The 21,308-nt window shown below is 40.5% G+C and overlaps 1 protein-coding gene across 1 annotated transcript in view; it reads left to right on the top strand.

Annotated features, from left to right (window-relative positions):
• The window catches only part of LOC136009037 (uncharacterized), a 258,826-nt gene that overhangs the window by 197,380 nt on the left and 40,138 nt on the right, over positions 1 to 21,308 (top strand). Inside the window, exon 9 of the mRNA XM_065669123.1 lies at positions 9,695 to 9,882. The gene's annotated coding sequence lies outside the window, so the exon portion shown is untranslated. The remainder of the gene's footprint in view (positions 1 to 9,694; positions 9,883 to 21,308) is intronic.

The raw sequence follows: 21,308 nt of genomic DNA, 5'->3' as shown, positions 1-21,308 counted from the left end.
TGGCTTTCGCTGAGCTTAGGAAATTGGTCAGGAATTAAAGCTCTGGCTTTGTGGTTCTGAGGAAAGCCCTTAAGAAACTCTCTCAGACATGAGAGGGTAAAGAGGGGTCACTGGAAGTACTGTTTGACTATATATAGATGGTCTGTCTTGTGTGCTTGTACGTACAACTATACTCTATAGACCTTACATATATGTATGAGCTGTTGAAACTGGTAATCTTCAATGCTTGCTTAGAAAGGATAGATTGTTGCAGGAAAAAAAGGTAGATATAGGAAAACATTAAAAGTAACTCTGCCTTTGCATGGCAGTGGTAACTCCTGTGCCTTAAGCTTACCTTTATGTCCTAAGCTTAGCTCTATTGTTTTGTGTATGTCTGTGAAAAACCCATATATGATATGTGTACTTACTGTGTGGTTGCATTGCCATGGAAACCAGCACCAAACCTCATTCCCACATCATGCCTGGCTATGGATGGATGGAGGTCATGCGCTGGCATCTGCTGTATGCTGCCCTCAGGTCTTTTTCAAGCTCTCCTAAGAGGGAGGTAGTGAGAAAAGAGATGGTGGCTTGCAGAAGGAAAAAAGGAAACAAACTGCACAGGGGGTGAAACTGTCAAGAAAGTGTAAACCATCAACCATTTTGCCCTGCTCCCAAATATTACTGTTTTGTGGTAGTTCGATAATTGTCCTTTTTTGATCTGAGAACAATAGTGCAAATGAGTAATCACTGTAATATTAGTGGGAGGTTCTTGGGTCATTTCTTATTCCATCACCCTGGGTCTCAGTGGGCAGCTATGCAGGAGCTCTGGGCGAGTGAGGCATACACTGAAGGAGCAGGGCCTGAAGCACAGAGGGTGGAGATCTTTAACATAAAGATTAAATCTGGACAAAATTTCTATAGTTTTTCCTATAACATTTCTTTTTTTCTTAATAAAAGCTAAAATGTTCAAAGCTTACGGGAAAAAAAATTAAGCTCAAGAGACATGACATAAAACAAAATCCAGCCTTTGGGGTAAATGGGATTCCACTATACTTGTCCTTCCCTTCCTGGTAGGAATATTATAGCGGCTTACCAAATGTGAAGCTTTTTCTTTGCAGCAGAGCAGGAGGGCAAAAGAAAAATGGAATGGGCGGAGACAGGGTTGGCTTTTTTCTTCTTCAAAACATGTTTTTCCTTTCCTTTGGCATAAGCAACTTCTTCCATCTTGCCCTAAGCCCCTTATTTGTTAGACCTGTGGGTGGCCTTTAGACAAGCTCATAACAGTGTGGCCTTTCGTTATCCTAAAACATTAATTTCCAGGCATACTGTGTAGGCAGCCTACATTCATTGTGTGCATAATTGTTAATGTCTTGTATGCCCAGGTTAGGTAGAGTGACTACTGCTTTCTGACCCCCATCTCCTTCCCCACCCCCCCCTACCCCCCCCATGAGACTTCTCTGTGTGTTGAGATGCAGTGCAGCTGAGAGAGCTCTCTGGCCCCCAAATATTGCTTTCAGATGAAGGAGGCAAATCACATTTACAGCTGCTATAAAAAGGTCTGATTTCTTTGTTAGTGCTGAGTGTGTTTAACTGACAAAAGGTTAGCACAGCTAAAGGACTAGAAATCTGAGTATGGTACAAACCATGGATAATACACGAAATCAGTGCACTTTTAAAGGTACTTCTCACTCTCTCTACCTCCTGCTGTCTTTCTTGAGGTTGCTGAATCAAAACAAACTGACCGGTAAGATGGATATATTAAGAAAATCTTTGCTATACATTTGTTTCTCTTCCTTCTGTCTTCCAAGCAGCTGTGGAGCTTGTGGGCAGTGTGTCATAGAGTCAAAATATTTTGAGCACTAAGCCATTTCTCTGGGAGTTGGTATTTATCTGTAACAACATGTACTTAATCTCAAAGTGCTGTAAATTTCAGATACTTTTTATTATGTAAAAATACTTTCAAATCTGGGACCTGCACTAGCACACTTAGACTTGGTCTCTGAGTGTGGCTAGCTGTAGTCAGGCAGTTGTTTAACAACTTGCCAAAGGAAACCTGAGCACCAATGCAAGATGAAGCCCTGAGCTGGCTGAGTAGCTGCTCTGTGGCTGCTGCTGCATCCTTGCTGTATGTTTCCCTACAGCAACCCTGCTCCAGGCCTTTTCCTCTGGTGGATGTGTCAAGGACGCAGGTCAGGGAAGCAGAAATGGGACAAGTGAAGCTTGTGCTGCTTGTGCTGTTCTTTGGCAAGGAAACTGATGTTTTCACGAGGTTTTGTGCTTGGTCTGTTTGAAGTCGGGTATAAGGTGCTCACGGTCATGCTCATAACTGGGATCTCTGGCAGTGTCATTTCAAATCCTTTACCTCTGTGAGAAATAAGGTGCATGCTACTCCTCGGATGCTTCTCATATGGATTCAGCGTTGTCACACGTACCTTGCTGTACCCCTTCGTGTCTCCTCTGCTTGCCCTCAGTTTTATCAGTAATGCTAATACTAGGGTGATGACAGTCCTGTAAGATTCCTGGTTGTGTGTTTATGCCAAAGATACCTATAATTGTCCTCCCCCAACCCCCGATCCCAGGCAGCAGGGTGAGATCATTGCCATGAAATCACTAAACTGTAATAATGTGTGGGTCAGGCTCCAGGATATTCAAGCTGCGTGTGGCTCATTGTCACGTACGTGTGTAATTGCTAAATGGGTCTTCATGTGATGGTGCCCTAAAAATGAGTTGCTGTCATTTTCTCTTTGATTAATCTCCCCTAAATTAGCAAGAAGTCTTCCTTTGAGGCTTTTCCTCATGTATTTTGTTAATGTATATTTTTTTCTGAATTGCAAACTTATTTTCCTGTATAGGTCCTAGGGAAAAAAAAAAATAGGACTGACAAAGATTAAATATTCCCTCTAAACATGATGCTGACAACATTCAGTTTTTTAAAAAAAATAATCTGAAAGTCAACCTTGTTTCTGGTCTTTTCTTGCGGCTTTTAAAATGTCACTGCCAAGAGAAATGACCACAGTGGTGAATGAAGCTATGGAAAAAACTGAGCTCAAATCTCTTTTCATGTTGTTGTTGTTATAGTATCTAGTCCCCTCTTTTGAAAATGTAAGTCAGGGAAATGTGTGCACTGTAGTTCAGAAATAAACACCTGGACTCCTTTTAGCATTAAAGTACTTGTAATATAAAAAAATTACCTTGATAAACATGCTTTGTTCATGACATGAATCGGTAAAGTTTGGCATGGCTCTGAAAGAGGCCTTCTGCCAGTCTTTCCCCATATTCTTAGCTCATACTTTTGCATAATGATGTGATCTATGGTGGGCAGGAATAATTCAGCCTAACGATGAATAATGGTAGCATTTGTGGTTAGCTGGTCATGACATTCTCACTTGAGCATTTCTCTTTGGGAACTGCGTCTTTGAGTCATGAGACTCGCAGTAATGTCAAGAGCAAGAGAAGCACAAGCACAGACTGGGTGAGGGAGAAAAGAGCCACTTGTTTTACAGGGTCCACTATAGAGGGGAAAAAGAAGAAACAAAAAATGGCTTGCTTGAAATACTGGTGTCTTCACAATCATCTCTTTGTGACACTCCCTCCACCCCCAAGTACTTCTGTGTTTAAATCAACTTCTGTGCACAAAATCCACTGGAGTCTCAGTGAGGGGAGAAATAACCAGCCAGGAAGGAGCTGAGGGGAGTAGAAAATAACTGGGAAAGACTCAAGGTGGGAAGAATTTATCTGAGGCCTAAAACAAGCAATTGAAAAAAAGAGCAGATGCTTTTAAGCATGTTGGAATCAGACATGTTACCCCAGATTTGGATCCTCCTGGGCAAAGGAAGAAGGTGAATATAATACACTTGGGAATCATTTTTAAATAGGGACATGATACAAAAATTGTCATGCCAGAATGAGCTACTTGTAGCATGCCTCACCTATGTCTATTGTTTCTAAGTCTTAGGTATTGGGTATCTTTGAAGGTTAAATTTATAGTGATAAATTATTCATTGCTAAGTAGAAAAGGATGTGTGAAAAATGCAGGCTCCCCCACTGCAACTTAAAAAGGCAAAGATGCCTCTGTGGGTGCATACTTGTGGTAGTTGCATATAGGAATAGTTTGGACACTGCAGTTTTGATTAAAGGCGGTTTTAAAGTACTGTGGTCATGCTGATTAGATGTGTAGGATGCAACTGCTTTGTGTTGAAGCAAAAAAATGTGTTTACAGGAAGACAAATAAATGGGAAAAGAGTATCTGTGGTTCAAGGGAGAAGAATTATTAATGTTCTGATGACTTTTGCAAACTGAAAGTCTGGGAAGTTGGTTGTCTAAGAAAACCACAAGTACTCAGGCTTGGTTTAAATTCAGTCTCTCAAAATTTGTTTGAATGTGTGAGTAGGAATCCAAATATTGTGGTGATAGAAGAGCTGACACTCTTTTCATCCTTTAGATGTCATTTACAGGACACGGGAGATGGTTGAAGAACCAGAAAGCTACACTGTCGTTCTGTAGTATAAAATACTACTGAAAATCATTAAGAACGAGAAACTTGACTTACAGGTTTAAATAAAGTGACACCAAGAGAACATGTGTCACCTTGTCATGTGTTATTTAAGTGATTCTGCCAATTCACCCAAAGTAACTCCATTCTGTAAAAGGACAAAAGAATATCATGTCAAATACAGTCTTCTGATGTGTCCTCATTAGTTCTGAAGCTGTAGAAGTATTTTTTGAACACAAATTATTCTAAACAGCGATGGCCTTATTCAAGATGTCACAATTAAGGTAACACAGAGCATGTTAAAATTTTACAGTTTATGTTGAAGCCTGACTAATTTACAGCTGAAAGGGTTGAAGTTAACCTTGTGCACCAGAGGTATGTTAAGAATTATTAATAATAGCGACTCCAGAATTTGATCCACGGTATTCAGAACAGTTTGGAAAAGTATTTTCACACAGTACATGCCCAGACTTTTCTTTTTCTTTTTTTTTTTTAACTATCCTTTACATTTTATCTATATTGTGTTAGAATTTGTAACCAGAACCTAAAGACCAATTACCCATGCAAAATAAGCAGGAATGTTAGCTAGGGCGGAAGAAATAATAACCAGCTTAAACTGCTAAAATATTTTCTTTCATTTGTATAACAACTCTATATAAAAGTTCCAGCTGAAAGTGGGGCCCATGTTGTTTGATACTATACAAAAGCAGAGTACAGCATATGGAGAGAGAGAGGAGAGAGAGTGCACACAGTAAAAATCTGACCTGAGAAAGTTGTATGAAAAATTTAGAAAGGAGGAGAAGGAATAGTGATGATAAATCAATCTTGCTACAGTTAAAATCATATGGAGGCTTGCTTAAATTCCTCTGATTTTGCTTTTTATTCAAGGAAAAGTGTGTAAGAAATGTGATTTTAAGCTGAAGTAACCTAAAGGAGATGCATTATTTCAAGAATTTTTACTTTAAGGCACTGTAATACAGTAGTCTCTGAAAAGAATTTCATTCAATCACAGCCTACAAACAGCAAATATTCCCTTGACAGGCACCACCAAAGTCTTTATTGACACCATGTCTTTTTTGAAGCAGACAGTTTTGCTTCTCAGAATATCTGTAATGTTGCACAGTAATATTTACATGCCCAAAATGGGTAACTGAGAGCTTGGGACAAATTCAGAGCTGCTACAGAGGCTTTGAATTCTCTGAAGTCAAATGATTTGCATATGCCTACATCATGGCAAAGTGTGATCTCTTTAGCATTACAGGGTTAGGTTGCTGAAAATACTAAGGTGACTTGGAAATGTATTTCCTAATTGTAGTATTCCTTTTCCACTAAGCATGTGGCTTTGATCAATTGTTTACTTACCCTCAAACACATCTACACTTTTGAAAACTTTTCTTTTTTCAGTTAGTACTCAAACCACATGTCCCTGTTATCAGCTTCTGCAGAAACTCTGAGGCAAGCAATGTCTGCAGTTCCATGCAGCTCCAAAAGATGAAACAGCATGAAGGAAACAATCAAAGTGTCTGAAATTTTTTATCTCCTTTTATTATGTTCACTGCATTAGAATATCCTTGCCAGCAATCCTTCTGCAGGTATCAAATGTCTCAGCTTTGTTTCACTGCTTAAGTAGCTGTAAAAGACACTTTATGGCCTTGTATATTCTTCCACCATAAAACTTATCATTTAAGTAAATCACTTCAGTATTAGTTTATAGATAACCCTAAAATGGAGAGGGTTTAAAAAAAAAAAAAAAAGAAAAAAAAAGAAAGAATAAAAAAAAAGAAAGAAAAAATGTCACTAGCAGCCTGGTATGCACAGGAACCGGTACATTTGGAGCAAGAAGCAACCTCTACTGCAATATTTGGTGGGGGGCTTGTCCCATGGGTAATGTATCAATCCATGTGCCCTGCTGCGGAAGACCAGCTGGCTGCTGTGTGCTACTACAGCTGCTTGCCAGCAGGCATGGCTCATTAGGAACCTAGTTGCAGGATATAACATCTTTGCAGTCAGTTAACAATGCTGCTCTTTAAAAACATCCAGATCCTTCCTGATTCAGCAAAGCACTTCAATACATGTTCAAAGTTAAATGCTTGATTAAAGTTTGGTGTAATAAAGATGTGAGGTCTTGTGCTTGAGGTTAAACAGGCAAGAGCATTCCCAAATCAGGGCCTGACATGTTACCTTTCTTAGAGGTTTCCTGGAATCTAGAGTATCCTGAAATACTGACTTTGCTGATTTCCAAGCTGAATATAACCTACAACTGAAAACCAAAACCAAAGCACGTTACTGTGACACATGTAGGAAAGACTTCTAAAGTCTGTTCTCTGGTCAGCGCTGATGCTTGTCTAGTCAAAGAAATTCTAGCAGACTGTTTACATTTTCATAACCTTAACATAAATAAATTAAAATAAATTACACAACCACAGTTTTTGTCATTAAAAAACCAACCAACCAAACCCCAACAGTACCCCGCTCCCCCCCCCCCCCCAAAAAAAAAAAAAAGGCAATGCAAAATCACCCCAGAAATGTTTGGTAAAATGGATTTATTCTTTGTAGGAAGAAGCAGTAAGAGTAATTGAATTGTTATACACCTCCTGACTGTAAAATTTCTCACTGTACAAGGTGATATTTTGTAGCTTGCTTTCTGTGGTCAAGTAAAGATGTGAGTATTAGAACCAAAATCCAAGTTTTTTCCTTGGTATTTTATGTAACAAGGTGTGCAGTTTCCCACACTTGTTTTGTGCTTATAACATCAACTTGCTTATTGTAATGCCCTACTGATAAATCATTCCAGTATTTCGTAGGAAAATGTCTTTGCTCCAATTCAGTGGGTTAACAGCAGAATCAAAGCTATTCTCTCACCAAGTGAGAGTTACTTATAAGTGTAACCGCTGTGGGTCTAAACACCTGGCTATGAGAGCTAAACTTGGCATTTTCTGTAATAGTATATTGAGTTGTGATAGCTCACTGCTTCATCTTCTATCACCTCTGAGCTTACATTCCCACTGATACAGTGCAAAACTGCAGCTGACTGCAACGAGTGTAGACTCAAACCTCAAATAATCTTTAAATGCAATTTGCTGTAAGTGATCAGTTGGTGAAACATGCTATGAACATAAACAGTTTCAATCTTCCTCTTACTCTGTCCTGCTAGAGAACAAGCTGAAATAAGTTTTGTGGTGTCTGAGATACCTTGTTTGTATGTTTTTAAGTTTTGTTTTCAGTCTGAATTAGGAATGTTATTTTGGTTTTAATATATTTTTTGGACCTGAAACTTAAAACCTAGATAGCCAAACCAAACGTGTTCCTTGTACGGAGACCATCTAGAAGTAGCTGGAATTCAGTCACAGCCTTCAAGGTGGGCATAGAACCTCTCATGAGGGTGCTGGTATGTCACACATCCCCATACGGCTGGCATCGGCTGATCTGAGGGCCTCTGGGTGCGGGGTAGTGGCCTCTGGTAGCCCAAATGGTAAGGCAGACGTCAGAGCCCAGGGGTCTGTCTCCAGTTTCCACTCTCAGATTCACTAGATCTGTTCTGGGGTAAGGCTCTGAGGCTTCTTAGGTTGCTGTGTTTCAGATATGTTAGGGAAATTTTGGATTTAGTTGGTGTAATGCTTGAACACCCCAGGGGTGCAAGTGTCGGAAGCAATGAAATCTAGAGAGCTGTGTCAAACTCCGCTACAAGATCAACCCTCAAAATCCACTCTTACAGCCCACCAGCAAGCCACACAGTTTAGTGAGAGCCCTGCCTTTCTAAGCTTTGTCCCAAATTTCCGTGTATTTCAGATGAAGCATTATGGGTTCAGTGATGCAAACTTCTTTAGATAAAAGCATCCACAACAAAATGCCCATCCCCTCTGATACACAGGGGTGAGCCTGAAGCTGGAGGCGGCATCAGAAAACAAGCTAACTTTGGAGCAGTTGGACCACATGTGAACTTTGTCACTGATCAAATATAAATAATCCTGCTCAGACCCTAACAGCTGAGGTGAAACAAAGCTTTTGAAAAGGTTGAACTTGGATTACAGTTTTATAGCTATCTCTAAAATATTTTACCGCTGCTTTATGACACTAAAGTGTACATTATGCGTCTGTAAAGGCTAGCAGTGTGAAGGTTTTACCCTTTGCTTATGTACAAAACATAAAGAGTGCCTTTCTATTTTTAGGGAATATATACATATGTATATTAAAGTACAGCCTAGGAAGCCATGCATGTTAGTGAGAAAAACACCTTACTCAGTATTTTATTTTATTATTTTAAGTTTGGGTACTTTATTAGTTGGTAGTGTGTGTCCATTGATGTAGGTCAAGCAATTAAAAGGAGGGGAGAATATGTGTTGTATGTAAGTAAATACTGCTAGAATGTAGGTAGTGTGTGTAACACCAAGGATTGGAGAGGAAATGTCTTTTATTGGATGAACTAATGGAGAAAAATATCTTCTGGAAGCACAAGCCCATTCTTAGGTCTGAAGCAAAACTTATGTAGTTTGTGCATGTATATAATGAATTGGTTTATACTATGTGTGTACACATACACACACGCCTGCTCAAATGCAGTTCTATGGATGGAACAACTACTACAATATTGACTCATTTGTATTAAAATCACATGGCTGTGTTCTCCATTTTTAGAATAGGAATGGTAACAAATGAAAATGTTCGGTCTCTTGTTACATTTTTAAATCTAACATAAAAATATGTAATTCAAGAAATGTGGTATATTTTGGAGTCAAGGGGATTAAAAATCAATTACCTTTGGTTGTGACTTCATTGGGATTCATCAGTAGCTTACCCTGGCCTTTATCTCTTGGGTTTTGTATCCTTCAGATTTTGCTCTCATCCCTTGTTTAGATGACTCACCATCATTTCCTGCCACTATCTCATGCTGAGTGACCATGGGCAGGAAAATTGTTTTCATCTGCTCGTTTTAATTAACGTTCCTGTTCCAGTAGACTCACTTAGATCGATTTTTTTCACAAGTTATTAAACAGTTATTTTATATCTGTGAACTCCATGTTATTTTCCTGCCCCCAGCCTTGGCACAAATGTCCTTTCCAATCTTTGGGAAAAATGCTGGTTTATGCTGGGATGAAACTGATGTGCTAAGTGACGTTCCTATCTCCAGGACTGGAAGGACTGGGGTGGGACACAAGTGGCTATGGTGGTGTGAAATAAGCATTTTTAGTAGTCCTAAATTATTATGGTTCATATTTCCTATAGGTAATGTCTTTATTCTCCTATGAGACGCAGGAGGACAACTCTACCAGCTGTCAAGGCAAATATTGCTGTATAGCCCTTGCTGTCAGCAACATCCTCAGTGTCTGGTGATGGGGTGCCTTGGAGGGATGGCACAGAACAAGCTTCATACTACCTCATACAAGCTTCATACTCCTCAGGCTCTCTGTGCTGTAAGTACACTGTATAAGGTTGTGTGTCTACCACTTGGCATTTCCAAGGTGGTTAACTAGGAGTGTTTTGACTTAACATCTGGAAAATTTATTGAGATGTTGATGGTTTTATGCTTTTTAGGTGGATGAAACTTTGTATCGGGATCGAATAAGTATGAAAGGTGCTTTTATATTGATTTATTAGTCCCTGTGATCAGCAGAGGTTTTCATGATTGTTAAGAGGAAGCAGCATTTTTCCTCTAGAGCAATTACAAGCACAAAGGCTGTAACTGACAGGCAGTTTCTGATGAAATTCATTCTTTTGCTTCTGTGCCTAACAAGAAAGCGAGGAGATGCTTTTGGTTATTTTGAAGATGTAATCCCTAGGACCTCTAATATATCTAGTGGTATCTGAATATTACATAGAGAGAGGGATGTTGAAACAAAGTCATGTATAGAGGTGTATGTTTTCCAACTGTAAGAGAGATGTGTCTGCAACCTAACTGCACTCACTTTAGCCGAAATAAACAGTTTTGGGAAGAATTTAGCTGAATGGTTATTTTTGGTCTGGCAAAGGGGAAGCCGACTGAGTGACTGTCATTACTCTGATGCTGATTACTGGAATTGACCAATTTAAAGGCAATTTGCTAAGTCTGCTTAAAAACAAAACTGGTCTTTCTGGATACAGCTGTGATTTGGACAGGGAGGGGCTCTAAACCACCTTTTTTTTTTTTTCTTCAAAATAAATATATATTATTTTAAAAAAGAAAAATTTCCTAGCAGAGAACATTATCCAAACCCCACATGCTGTGGGATTTAGGGAATTAACAGGATGATTCAGACATACAATCCTCACATTCATTCCCACTCCTGAGAATTTTCCTTAAGGAATAAAACTTCTTTCCTGCACTTGGTCAGAAACAAAACCAAACCCTCTTCATTTTTTTTTTTTTTTCTTTTCCATCTTTTTTTCTTTTGACTGGAAAGCAAGACAACTAATAAACCTAACATTAAGCTCTGGTGTCCACACTGTAGTTCACTATCATCTTGGGATATGAGCAGTGTTGGTTTCAGCAGGCGTTCACAGCACTCCTCCCTGTGAGCTTTTGGCTGATATGTTGTCTGATCGCTCCTTCCCTTTCCTCTCCCCTGCTACTTTTGGTGACATGTGCCAGCAGGGGCTAAAGGGTGATTCAAAGGGTTCCCTTTTAATTTTTTTTTCTCTTAGGGTGTGGGACAGAAGGCACTGAGAGCAGTGTCATGTGTATTGGTTTACAGCTCTGTGAGAAGACAGACCATGGCACTGCCTGAACTCTGCCCCCTGAGTAACAGAAAGTTGCGATCTTGCAGCCCTGCTGCTCTCTTGATGTAGCTCTGGTTTCCTTTTCCTTTACGGGGGAAAGGTGATATAATCTGCAGTGACTCTCTTTCTGCAGCAGGAATTAAAAGTAATCAGAACACGCAAAATTCCCAAGATGCGTACAAAGAATCAGTTATGACTGATTGGTTTCACACCCTTTCCCCTTTTGTTGCTCCTTATCAAAACCAAACAAACTCAAACAAAATATATCCTTTCATTTATACAGGGAATAAAGCAAGTCAGCAAGGCTTGGTGCTTGTCCATACTGCTGTTTAGTTTAAATGCACACATGCATGTGTATTTTCTTGCTTTTCTCCCTCTTAGAACTGCTTCCCATGGTCCTCCTGCCAATTTGATGTAACGATTCCTCTGACATAATCTTTAAGATTTTTAAGTTTATATTCTGACTTCCTTCCTTCTCCCTCCCACCTGTAATTTTTCGTCAGTAACCAGCAACTTCATCCATTCCCTTGGTGCCTCTTTTGCTCTTTGAATTGGGAAACATCTCTTAGCTTAATCTTGTATTATCTGATCCTCAGTTGAATCAAGTCGTACCAAGCTACCTGGAGATTTTTCACGATTTGTGTCTCCTCCATCGTAGTTCACAGGATCTCTGTGGGTTTCTCCTAAAATTCACCTGTGTTCATTTAATTGTTCCAATCCTGTTTCACAGCTTCCTTGTTCTTTTTCACTGTGTCTTCAGTTTTGGGGTAATTCCAAAACAATGCAATTTTACTAAGTACCTTGCAGGATTTTCCTTTTTATTGGCACAGTTCTAGGCAACTAGATTCACAGCTGTGCTACTACATTCTAAAAACAAATCCAGCCTGATGGGAGGATCAGAGGTGCTGCCTGCAGTATCTTGCCTTTCACCACGTTCCTGATTCCATTGCTACACCAGATGCTGCTAACATCCTTGTCTCTAAGGCACTTCTGTAGTCCTGTGTCTCTCCTCCCTTTCCTCTAGCTGATGTTTCGCCAGAGTCTAAGTCCACATCCAGCTGTGTTTTTATTACACACAGAGATGGAAACTCTGCCCAATCATTCCTTGTCATTCTTCACCTTCCTTTTGTTTTGTCTTAAATATATTCAAGGGGAAACCAGAGGAGGAATGGAAAAGGAAGGAAGGGTTCGGTCTAGACTTCCAAAGCAATTTCCTTTTCCCTATAGAGCACAGCTCATTTCCTTCCAGAGTGGTGTGGCTAGGAAGTTGCACATTTCTTCTCAGTGCTGGCTTTCCTGAAACTTATTGAGTCAAAGCACAGCTACTAGCAGTGGTCCAGAGGACTGTAACATCAGTGTGTGAGTGTTCTTCCCTTTCTCACTACTGATCAGAGCAACAGAGATTAATGCGCAAAGGAGAGCGAGGTCTAGATAAGCAGCCATAGGGTGGAAATGTTGACAGAAAATAGACAAATATCCGTAGACACACCTGTGCTTGGATGTTCCTTCGTCATGGGGCCTCACAGAGTTTATTTCTGCCGTAAATGTCTCGAGGACAGAAAACTGAGCACTGTGGAGGCTGATGATTTGCCTGAGAGTTAATTACAAGGTATAGCTTTTTAAAAAAAAAAAAGTGGTAGTTAATTGTTGTAACTTGAACTCTTCGTACATTGCGTTAAGCTAAAGACAGGAGAGGTTGGGGTTTGTTTTTTTCTTTTCGGGGGGCGGGGCGGGGGAGGATGTTCTTTAAAATGTATTCCCATTTGCTGGTTTTGGATAGTATCCCATTTAGTGCTGTTGCATCCACTCTTACCAAGTTTCTATGTTTGTTTTAAATCAAATTAATAAATTGTTTTAAGTAAAATTAAAACCAGAAAGGGTAGTGTAGTCACAACTGAGTGACTTTCCTCCTGTGAGTTCAAGATACTTTGCTTAAATTTTTCATGTGAATTAAACTCATTTTGGAGAGGAAGTGATCCTATTCTGTCAGCTCCATAGAGTTTCTGATTTAGTTGGTGCTTTAGATGTTAGTTTACTTAAAGAGATTTCTTCTGTGTTGGGAGTGCGGAGACATGAACAGGAAGGTGAGCTTGAAATCTGACTATGTGCTTGATTTCATCCATTCGGTTTGGCTTTTGCTCAGCAAGACAAATTACATGGTGTTTATTGTCCTGCCACCGGTAATTGCATGTTCGTGTCTGAATAACTGATACTTCTTTCTGAGTCTGAAAATGCTTATAACTGATTTCTTGTGTTAATTATCAGAAAAGAGATGATAACACTTTAGAGGAGTACTTCCAAAGTATTAGTTATTGAACTTCCACAGGAACTTGAGTTGTTTGATCTTTCTTTCAGCAGAGGAATAGGTGAGGAAACTGCCTTTACATTTCATCTCAGAAATGGAAATTCAGCAAACTTGATAGGCAGAGAAGCTTTACAGAATCACAGAATCCCAAGGGTTGGAAGGGACCTCAAAAGATCATCTAGTCCAACCCCCCCGCAAGAGCAGGGTAACCTACAGTACATCACACAGGAACTTGTCCAGGCGGGCCTTGAATATCTCCAGTGTAGGAGACTCCACAACCCCCCTGGGCAACCTGTTCCAGTGCTCTGTCACTCTTACAGTAAAGAAGTTCTTCCTGAAAGTTCTTTAAAAGATCTCCTGCTTCTCAGACCCTTTGCCTTGAATTCCCAGCTGCAGAAAACCCTTCTGCTGTTAGCCACAAGGTAAAACACCACAGTGTTTGCTCTTCTCCTGCTTGATGACGTTTTTTCGTGTGAAGGAAAACACTTGGCTCAGAAAAAGGTTGTGTACGGGTAGAGGCAAGCTGGCGGGGAGTGATTACTACATCCACTTGTTCATCCTATACTGGATAGTGCACTGAAATTTGGCAGCTGCTGTCTGGCATGTGAGTCTTTGTCTGGACGAGAAAAAGACACTACAATGTATAATGTAAGGACCCCGTTAGTGAGCTCACGCTCAAAGTACGGACCTTTTTTGTGAGGGTAGGGGATGATGCTTCTTGCTTGCTTCAGCCAGATTACAGCTGGCTATTCTGGTAGAAGGAGGTACAGCTTTTCCATTTGTGGAGGTACCTCTGGAGTGAACAGATGTGTAGCTGGTAGCTGAAGGTGCTGGAGTTACTATAATCCTTATTATAAACCACCCAGCTGTGTTTGACTAGTTGGCTCAAGTTTTTGACAGCTGTAGTTAGCAGGGAAATCTCTGCTCATTTAAAGGGAGTTCTGTCAGTGCCAGGTATTCAAGATGAAATGAAGGTGGTAGGAAATAAGATGGCTATGATATTTCTATTGATATTATCTGCCCATTAAGTGATCACTGTGGGCTTTTTTCCTTCCTGAAATGTGTAACTGTGGTTTGACTATTCTTTTCTCTATTTTTTTTTTTGTCTGTTTGCTGTCTATAGTAGGTGCTAAGGTTGAGTTTAGTAGATTAGGTGAGCGTAAGAGGTAAAGATGCTTCTTTCTAAAGAGAAAGAATGGATACACAACAAATAAAAGTTATTTAGAAAATGTCACTTTTGTAGCTGTGATCATGGTGGGATGACAGTCATGGATCCCATTGCTGGGAGCTTTTAATTCTCAAAACAATGTCAGTGCAATCTGACCAAGAGGCAAAACTGCAATCATAGGTAATATTTTTACCTTGCCGGGGAAGACAGGCCTGTATCCCATGTTTTCAAGTAATTTTTCATCGAATGATTCCAAATATGCACTCTACTGGTACTTGGGGCAGGGGGGAGGAGTTGTCTGACCTTTCTGATTCAAATTGAGGTTGTGAGTGGTTTTGCACATGTAGTAGCTCAGTCTTGTAGGAAGCAGGGCAGTTCCAGAGAAAAGCTAGTTGTGCTCCTGAAAGGCTAGGTTTTAAAGCAGCGCTATGCTAAATGCTGAATGAGGCAGATCAAAATAAATGGAGGCACAGGTGGAAATTAAAAGAACAAAAAAACCCTCCTAGGTATCTAGTTTTGCTGCCTACCATCTGGCAGGAGCGCAGAGCCTGAGCTGTGTCCTAGGGTCTGTCAATAGCATGTTGTATGGCCTTAAGAAAGTAACTGTATCTCAAAGTCCCTGAGGTCCTATATTTGTGAAATAGGGACGATCATAGAATAGTTAGGGTTGGAAAGGACCTTAAGAGTATCTATTTTCAATCCCCCTGTCATGTGCAGGGACGCTTCACGCTAGACCATGCCGCACAAGGCTCTGTCCAACCTGGTTTGAACACCACCAGGGAAGGAGCATTTACGACTTCTTTGGGCAACCCATTCCAGTGCCTCACCTCCCTCACAGTAAAGAACTTCTTCCTTATATCTAATCTGAATTTACCTTGTTTAAGTTTAAACCAATTCCCCCTTGTTCTATTGCTACAGTCCCTAAAGGAGAATCCCTCTCCAGCATCCTTGTAGGCCCCCTTCAGATACTGGAAGGCTGCTATGAGGTCTCCATGCAGCTTTCTCTGCTCCAGGCTGAACAACTCCAATGTTCCTAGCCTGTCTTCGTGTGGGAGGTACACCAGCCCCCTTATGCTGAACTTCCTTGTGTCCCTTCTCTGGACTTGCTCCAATAGTTCCATGTCCTTACACTCAAAGAGTATCAGAACTACATGCAGGACAACAAGCAAGGTGCATTGATTTCTAGGGATGAAAAGGTGCTGCATAAAATTTGAGGTTTATCACTGTTAATAATATGATTGATTTATTCTTACTGTAATTTTTATATCAGACATAATTACTATTTTTCTGTGAACAGTGTAAGGTGCATAAAGGTGCAAAAATATGATTTCTTTGAAGGTATTGTTTGGAAGCAACGTGTAAAGATCTAGAGTTCTTTGCTTTGTCCTGGTATATAGTCCATATAGCAGTAGTCTTTTCATATTAATGTGTTTCAGCAGAATTTTTCAGTACCTTCCAAGTAAATGATCAAAAAATAAAACACTCAAAAAAGAAATCAGCATTTGGTATTTTTGAAATTGTCTTGTATTCGTAAAACAAGATGGAAGAGGCTAGATCTGTTCACAAAGTACCATGCTATTCCACCTGCTTCCAACCAGTTTAGTGACAGTGATTAGTTATACATTTGTACCAAAGAAGAAATAAAAAAGTGCTAGTCAAAAATAATGTAAGAGAAGACTTGGAGTTTCCTAAAGGCTTGCAGAGGGAATATTTTCTGTCTGAAACTTCATGAGGTGGATGAAGACTTACTGACTTGACTCTTGCTAACTTTAACTAAACATTTAATAGGTGTTGCAGAAAAAGTGTGACTAGAGAACTATAATGCTTCTTAGAAAGTAGCTTTCTGAGATGTGGCACTGTCCAGTTTGTGCCACTCTGGTAGCCCCGCTAAAGCAGCTCAGAGCAAATTGCTCCATCACAAATACATAAAATGGGTTGAGAATGGATTATAAAGGTATGTCTCCCACATAATTAAATTCTTTTTCCTCTTTCCTAACCTACTGCCTTTTATATCAGAAACAGTACTGGATATACACCTGGGAAATTAGCAGAATGTTTGTTTTACTTCTTTTCAAAGTATTTTCATGGTTTTAGGTGACTGACTTATGTTCGTTGGCCCTTGTGTAAGAGACTGTGAAAGCTATTTCCTTTTTCCTTAATTAGAGCATGTGGAATATCAGGTTTCTGAGCAGTGAATTTCCTCTCAGGAGATAGATGAGCATATGTGGTAGGAGTCATTGTTTTTGTAGACTTAAGAAGTTGGTCTTTCTGTATTTTCCAGATACAAGTTTGGCTTAAGAAAGTATCTTTCATACAGACAGAAGTACAGTCTTTAGTCAGCAGAGCTCCAGTAGAGGTACAGTTAGCCCTCTGTTTTTATGCTGGTATTTTCCTGCATGACTTATTAGTGGTGCTGGAGAAAGGGAAGAAAAGGGGAGAGATGTTTCGCTCTCTTTGTTCGTGTCCTGGTTTTCAAGGTCATGTGGTTTTATATCTGCTGTTTTGTGTGGGTGGGCAGGTATGAGCCTTGGTCTGACTTCTCCTTGTGCAGTGTCGGGGAAGTTCAGGTCGGTGTGCTGTCAGGGCCTGCCCACATCCTTCACCCACACAGCTCCATGAAGCAGTTGCACACATCAATCAGGGAAAACCCTCAGCTCTTCTCACCGTTGGAGCAGGTGTCTGAGCTCACAATGACATCAGATGAATGTCACATTACTGAGGGGCACCCACCAGCACCCAGTGCGTGTTCTGTGTACAACAGGTCTACCTCCCAAAGTAAATACAGTCTTTGATGCAAACCATACAGCTCTAAGACTCAGACCACCAATGCACATCTTTTCCTCTCACAGATGCTCTGGGGTGGAGTGGGGTGAAAGAAGAGTGAGGAGAATAGTTGTGCAAAAAATTGCAGATGTCTGTACAAAACCCCCTGCCTACTGTTATGCTTTTAAAATTGTCAAGCAATTACAAGTATTATAAAGGAGGAAGGAAAGTCCAAGGCTGTATCCAGCCAAAACAAAACTGGCTGGATCAGTTATGACCCTAGGAATGGGGAGTTCTTGAAGCACAGACAGATGCTCTGCTGTGGGGAAAAGTTCTTACAAAGCTACTACTTCCATGTCCATTTAGTAGTGTTGTCTTTTTTTTCCTTTTTTTTTTTTTTTTTTTTTTAAGGCATGATTACTGCACCTTTTCTTTCCTTGAAAGATGAACCCAGAATAAACACAGTCTACCCAAACCTCTTTATTTTGATGTCTTAGATTTTATAGTATACTAACACCTATCTGTAAATAAACTCTATGAAGGGAAAGTACTCTGTACATCCCAAGGGGAGCTGTTGGCTTTTTCCGGGTCCTCTATAATGGAGTGTGAGACAAACTCTGTCCCTCTGTGCCCAGGTGAGTGTGGAAAGGCATCACTGGCTTAATTTGCCCCTGGGAATTCAGCAGAGTGGCTCTGGGTTGCATGAGTGCATGTGGGAGAGGAATCTTGTGTCAGCTTCTGCCTGAATATATGTGTACATATATTTATTTTGCTGCATGAAGGTAGAACACTGGAACAAGTTATTCTTGGGTTATATGCCAGTGGGTAGGTGACTCCACTCCTAGACATGATCTTAGACAGGTGGCAGTGTGATGTCTCCACCATTTGGGGGTGTTTAGTATATTCAGGTATGGAATTATTACATTTCTATGTAACAAGTATATGAAGAAATTCAGATAATTTAACTTTTAAATGAAATGGCTTATCAAATTATTTTAGCTTTACATGTAAGCAAGAAAAAATGTTCTAAAAAAGCAGTGTTAATAATTACAGAAATCTTTCTAAGAAAAAATAAAGGTACCATTTCATCCATTAAAATATTGGAACCTTCCTGATTCAGTGTATTCACAGACATGTAAAAATTAGAGGGTTAGGGCCTAGTTGGGAACATATTCCCATTATATTGCCATGCCAACTGTGTTCATACTGCTCTGTTTGACCTGCAGATAACAATAGGCATGGGTGCTTAAACCCAGGAAAGGAGGTGGCTTCAGTTTTGCTGTGCACAGTTCTTAGGTACAGTAAAGCAATCCTGACTCTTACAAGATATTTCCAGCTTTGAAACACTGTTTCATTCAGTGATGAAAGGTAATGACTAAGCAAGTGCATAATTGAATTAGTTTACATAGATAATGAGACCATCTTTAGCTATGTTACATAACTTCTTGTAGGTGCAACTCCTGCAAAAGGGATCTGAGTCTTACCACTTTAGGATGTGAATTCGTCACCACCAAGGAGTTGAGAAGAATCTTCTTGCAGGGAGAAGTCTCCTCTTCCCCCACCCCACCCTTTTGTTTTCCTTTTTTTTACCAATAGCCTCTCTTGAAAACAAGCTATATCAGCTGCTTCAGTGTTACGTTTTTTTGCCTTTCCTATAGAAGTTGTTCCCAGCTTGTTTCATGCTCAGGAGTCACATGGATAGTGGTATCCCTGCTTTAAGGTTCAGGAAATGCTTTCCATGTACTTGGATAATATTGCATGGATGCTGATTCACAGGCTGAAGCACGGGAAAATAACCATGTGATGGTCATGGTGGGGTCACAACACTCTTGGCTTTACCATCTCCGTTTTGCTATTTTATCATACAAATGAACTTGCTCTCCTAATCAGGTTTTCACACAGTGAGGGTGGAACAACCTGGTATAGATGGCAGGAGAACTGAAGTGGGGTGGGGAGTGAGGGAGAAGAAAAGAGAAGAAAATTATTTGTCAGGTTTGATAGTGTTAATGAAAACATAAAGAAAGGAGGAAAGCAATGTTTGGAGAGCAAAAAGTGACCTTACAAATGTGACCTCTTTTTTTTCCCAAGGGTTTTTGACTGAAACCAAAGCTGGCTTTAATGTTCACCAGGTGCCATCAGGGTGTTTTTATTCCCTCTTAAGGAAGGGAATTAGCCTTATAGTTTCAGCATCTGCACTTCAGTGAACTTCAGGGGCAGGTTGTATTCTTGTTCAGATCATAACCTTTGAGGTTCAAAGGCCATGAGCAGCTCAGTAATTAATTCTGTTACTTCCACAGGAGGTGATCAACACAGGCTTGTGCTTCATACAAGTTTTGCCACAGGTTTTCTAAGTCCTGTCCCTGTTCAAACAAGGTCCACCTGAGCTTCTCTAAACATCCATGCAGAGCAACCAAAACCTTTGCAGAAGCAGCACAGAAGCAATGCTGGCTGTAAGATTATGCCTTATGCTGAAATAATTCTTTAAAGTTTGTCGTTTGTCAGCTGATATTATAGTTCAGTTTGTTGGAAGAAGTGAGATCTTATTTTGCTCAAGTTATATGGCTCTTTGTCCTCTGTTATATAAGCAAACTCTTCGTACTTTTCTTCTTCTTCCTGGCTGCTTCCTCTCCATGCATAACTGTGTGTCTGATATTACCTAGATATCTCAGCCTTGCTTGTGACCTGAGTGCCGCATGTAGATTTTAGCTCTCTCAGATTACTGTCCTGTCCTGCAGAAGATGGTTTTATAAGAAAGTTGTGTATTGTTAGCCAGAGGAAATTACTGACTGATTGGTGGGGTCTTTACTTCCCCCACCTCTCTCCCCTTTCCTCTGAGAGGCCCAAGAGCCAGCCGTTCCTGGATAGTTACCCCTTCCTTTTGTGAGGCTCAGGAAATTCAAGCAGCCCATCTAATCCCTCTGTGCACAGGCTGTTGGACCGAGTCCAGAGGAGAGCCACAGTGATGCTCAGAGGGTTGGAGCACTTCTCCTATGAAGGCAGGCTGAAAGAGTTGGGGCTGTTCAGTCTGGAGGAGAGAAGGCTCCAGGGATATCTTAGAGAAGCTTCCACTGCCTAAGGGGCCAACAAGAAAGCTGGAGAGGGGCTTTTTATGAGGCCTTTTAGTGATAGGACAAGCAGAGATGGCTTTAAACTGTCAGAGGAGAGATTTAGGTTAGATATAGTAGGAAGAAGTTTTCTGTGAGGGTGGCGAGGCACTGGCACAGGTTACTCAGAGAAGTTGTGTCTGCCCCATCCCTGGAAGTGTTCAAGGCCAGGCTGGATGGGGCTTTGAGCAGCCTGGTCTAGTGGAGAGTATCCCTGCCCATGGCAGGGGGTTTAGAACTAGATGATCTTTGAGGTTCTTTCTGACCCAAACCGTTAAAACTTAAACAGGGGAAGTTTAGATTGGATATAAGGAGGAAATTCTTTCCTGTTAGGGTGGTGAGGCACTGGAATGGGTTGCCCAGGGAGGTTGTGAGTGCTCCATCCCTGGTGGTGTTCAAGGCCAGGTTGGATGAAGCCTTGTGTGGGATGGTTTAGTGTGAGGTGTCCCTGCCCATGGCGGGGGTTGTTGGAACTAGATGATCTTGAGGTCCTTTCCAACCCTAACTATTCTATGATTCTATGATTCTATGATTTTGTGTTTTGGGATGCTACTGTGCACTAAAGGTTCAAGACTGCATGGTGATGATGATGTTGTTAATACTTGTGTTTCATAATGTGGTACAAAATGCAGTTTGTCTTCATCATTGTGTAGAACTGTTCAGTTTATACTGTAGCAGCACTTCTTACTTAAAGTAGAAAATGACTGTGTTATATTTGTATCCAGAGGGGCCATGTTATTAATTAGTAAATAATGAAATAATGAAATTGAAGCATAGTGGCTTTTCTTTTTCAGCCTTACTTTG

The sequence above is a fragment of the Lathamus discolor genome, chromosome 2 (genome assembly GCF_037157495.1).
Source record: "Lathamus discolor isolate bLatDis1 chromosome 2, bLatDis1.hap1, whole genome shotgun sequence".
In the NCBI taxonomy this organism is placed as follows: Eukaryota; Metazoa; Chordata; class Aves; order Psittaciformes; family Psittacidae; genus Lathamus; species Lathamus discolor.
This window is presented reverse-complemented; position numbering and strand designations above follow the sequence as displayed.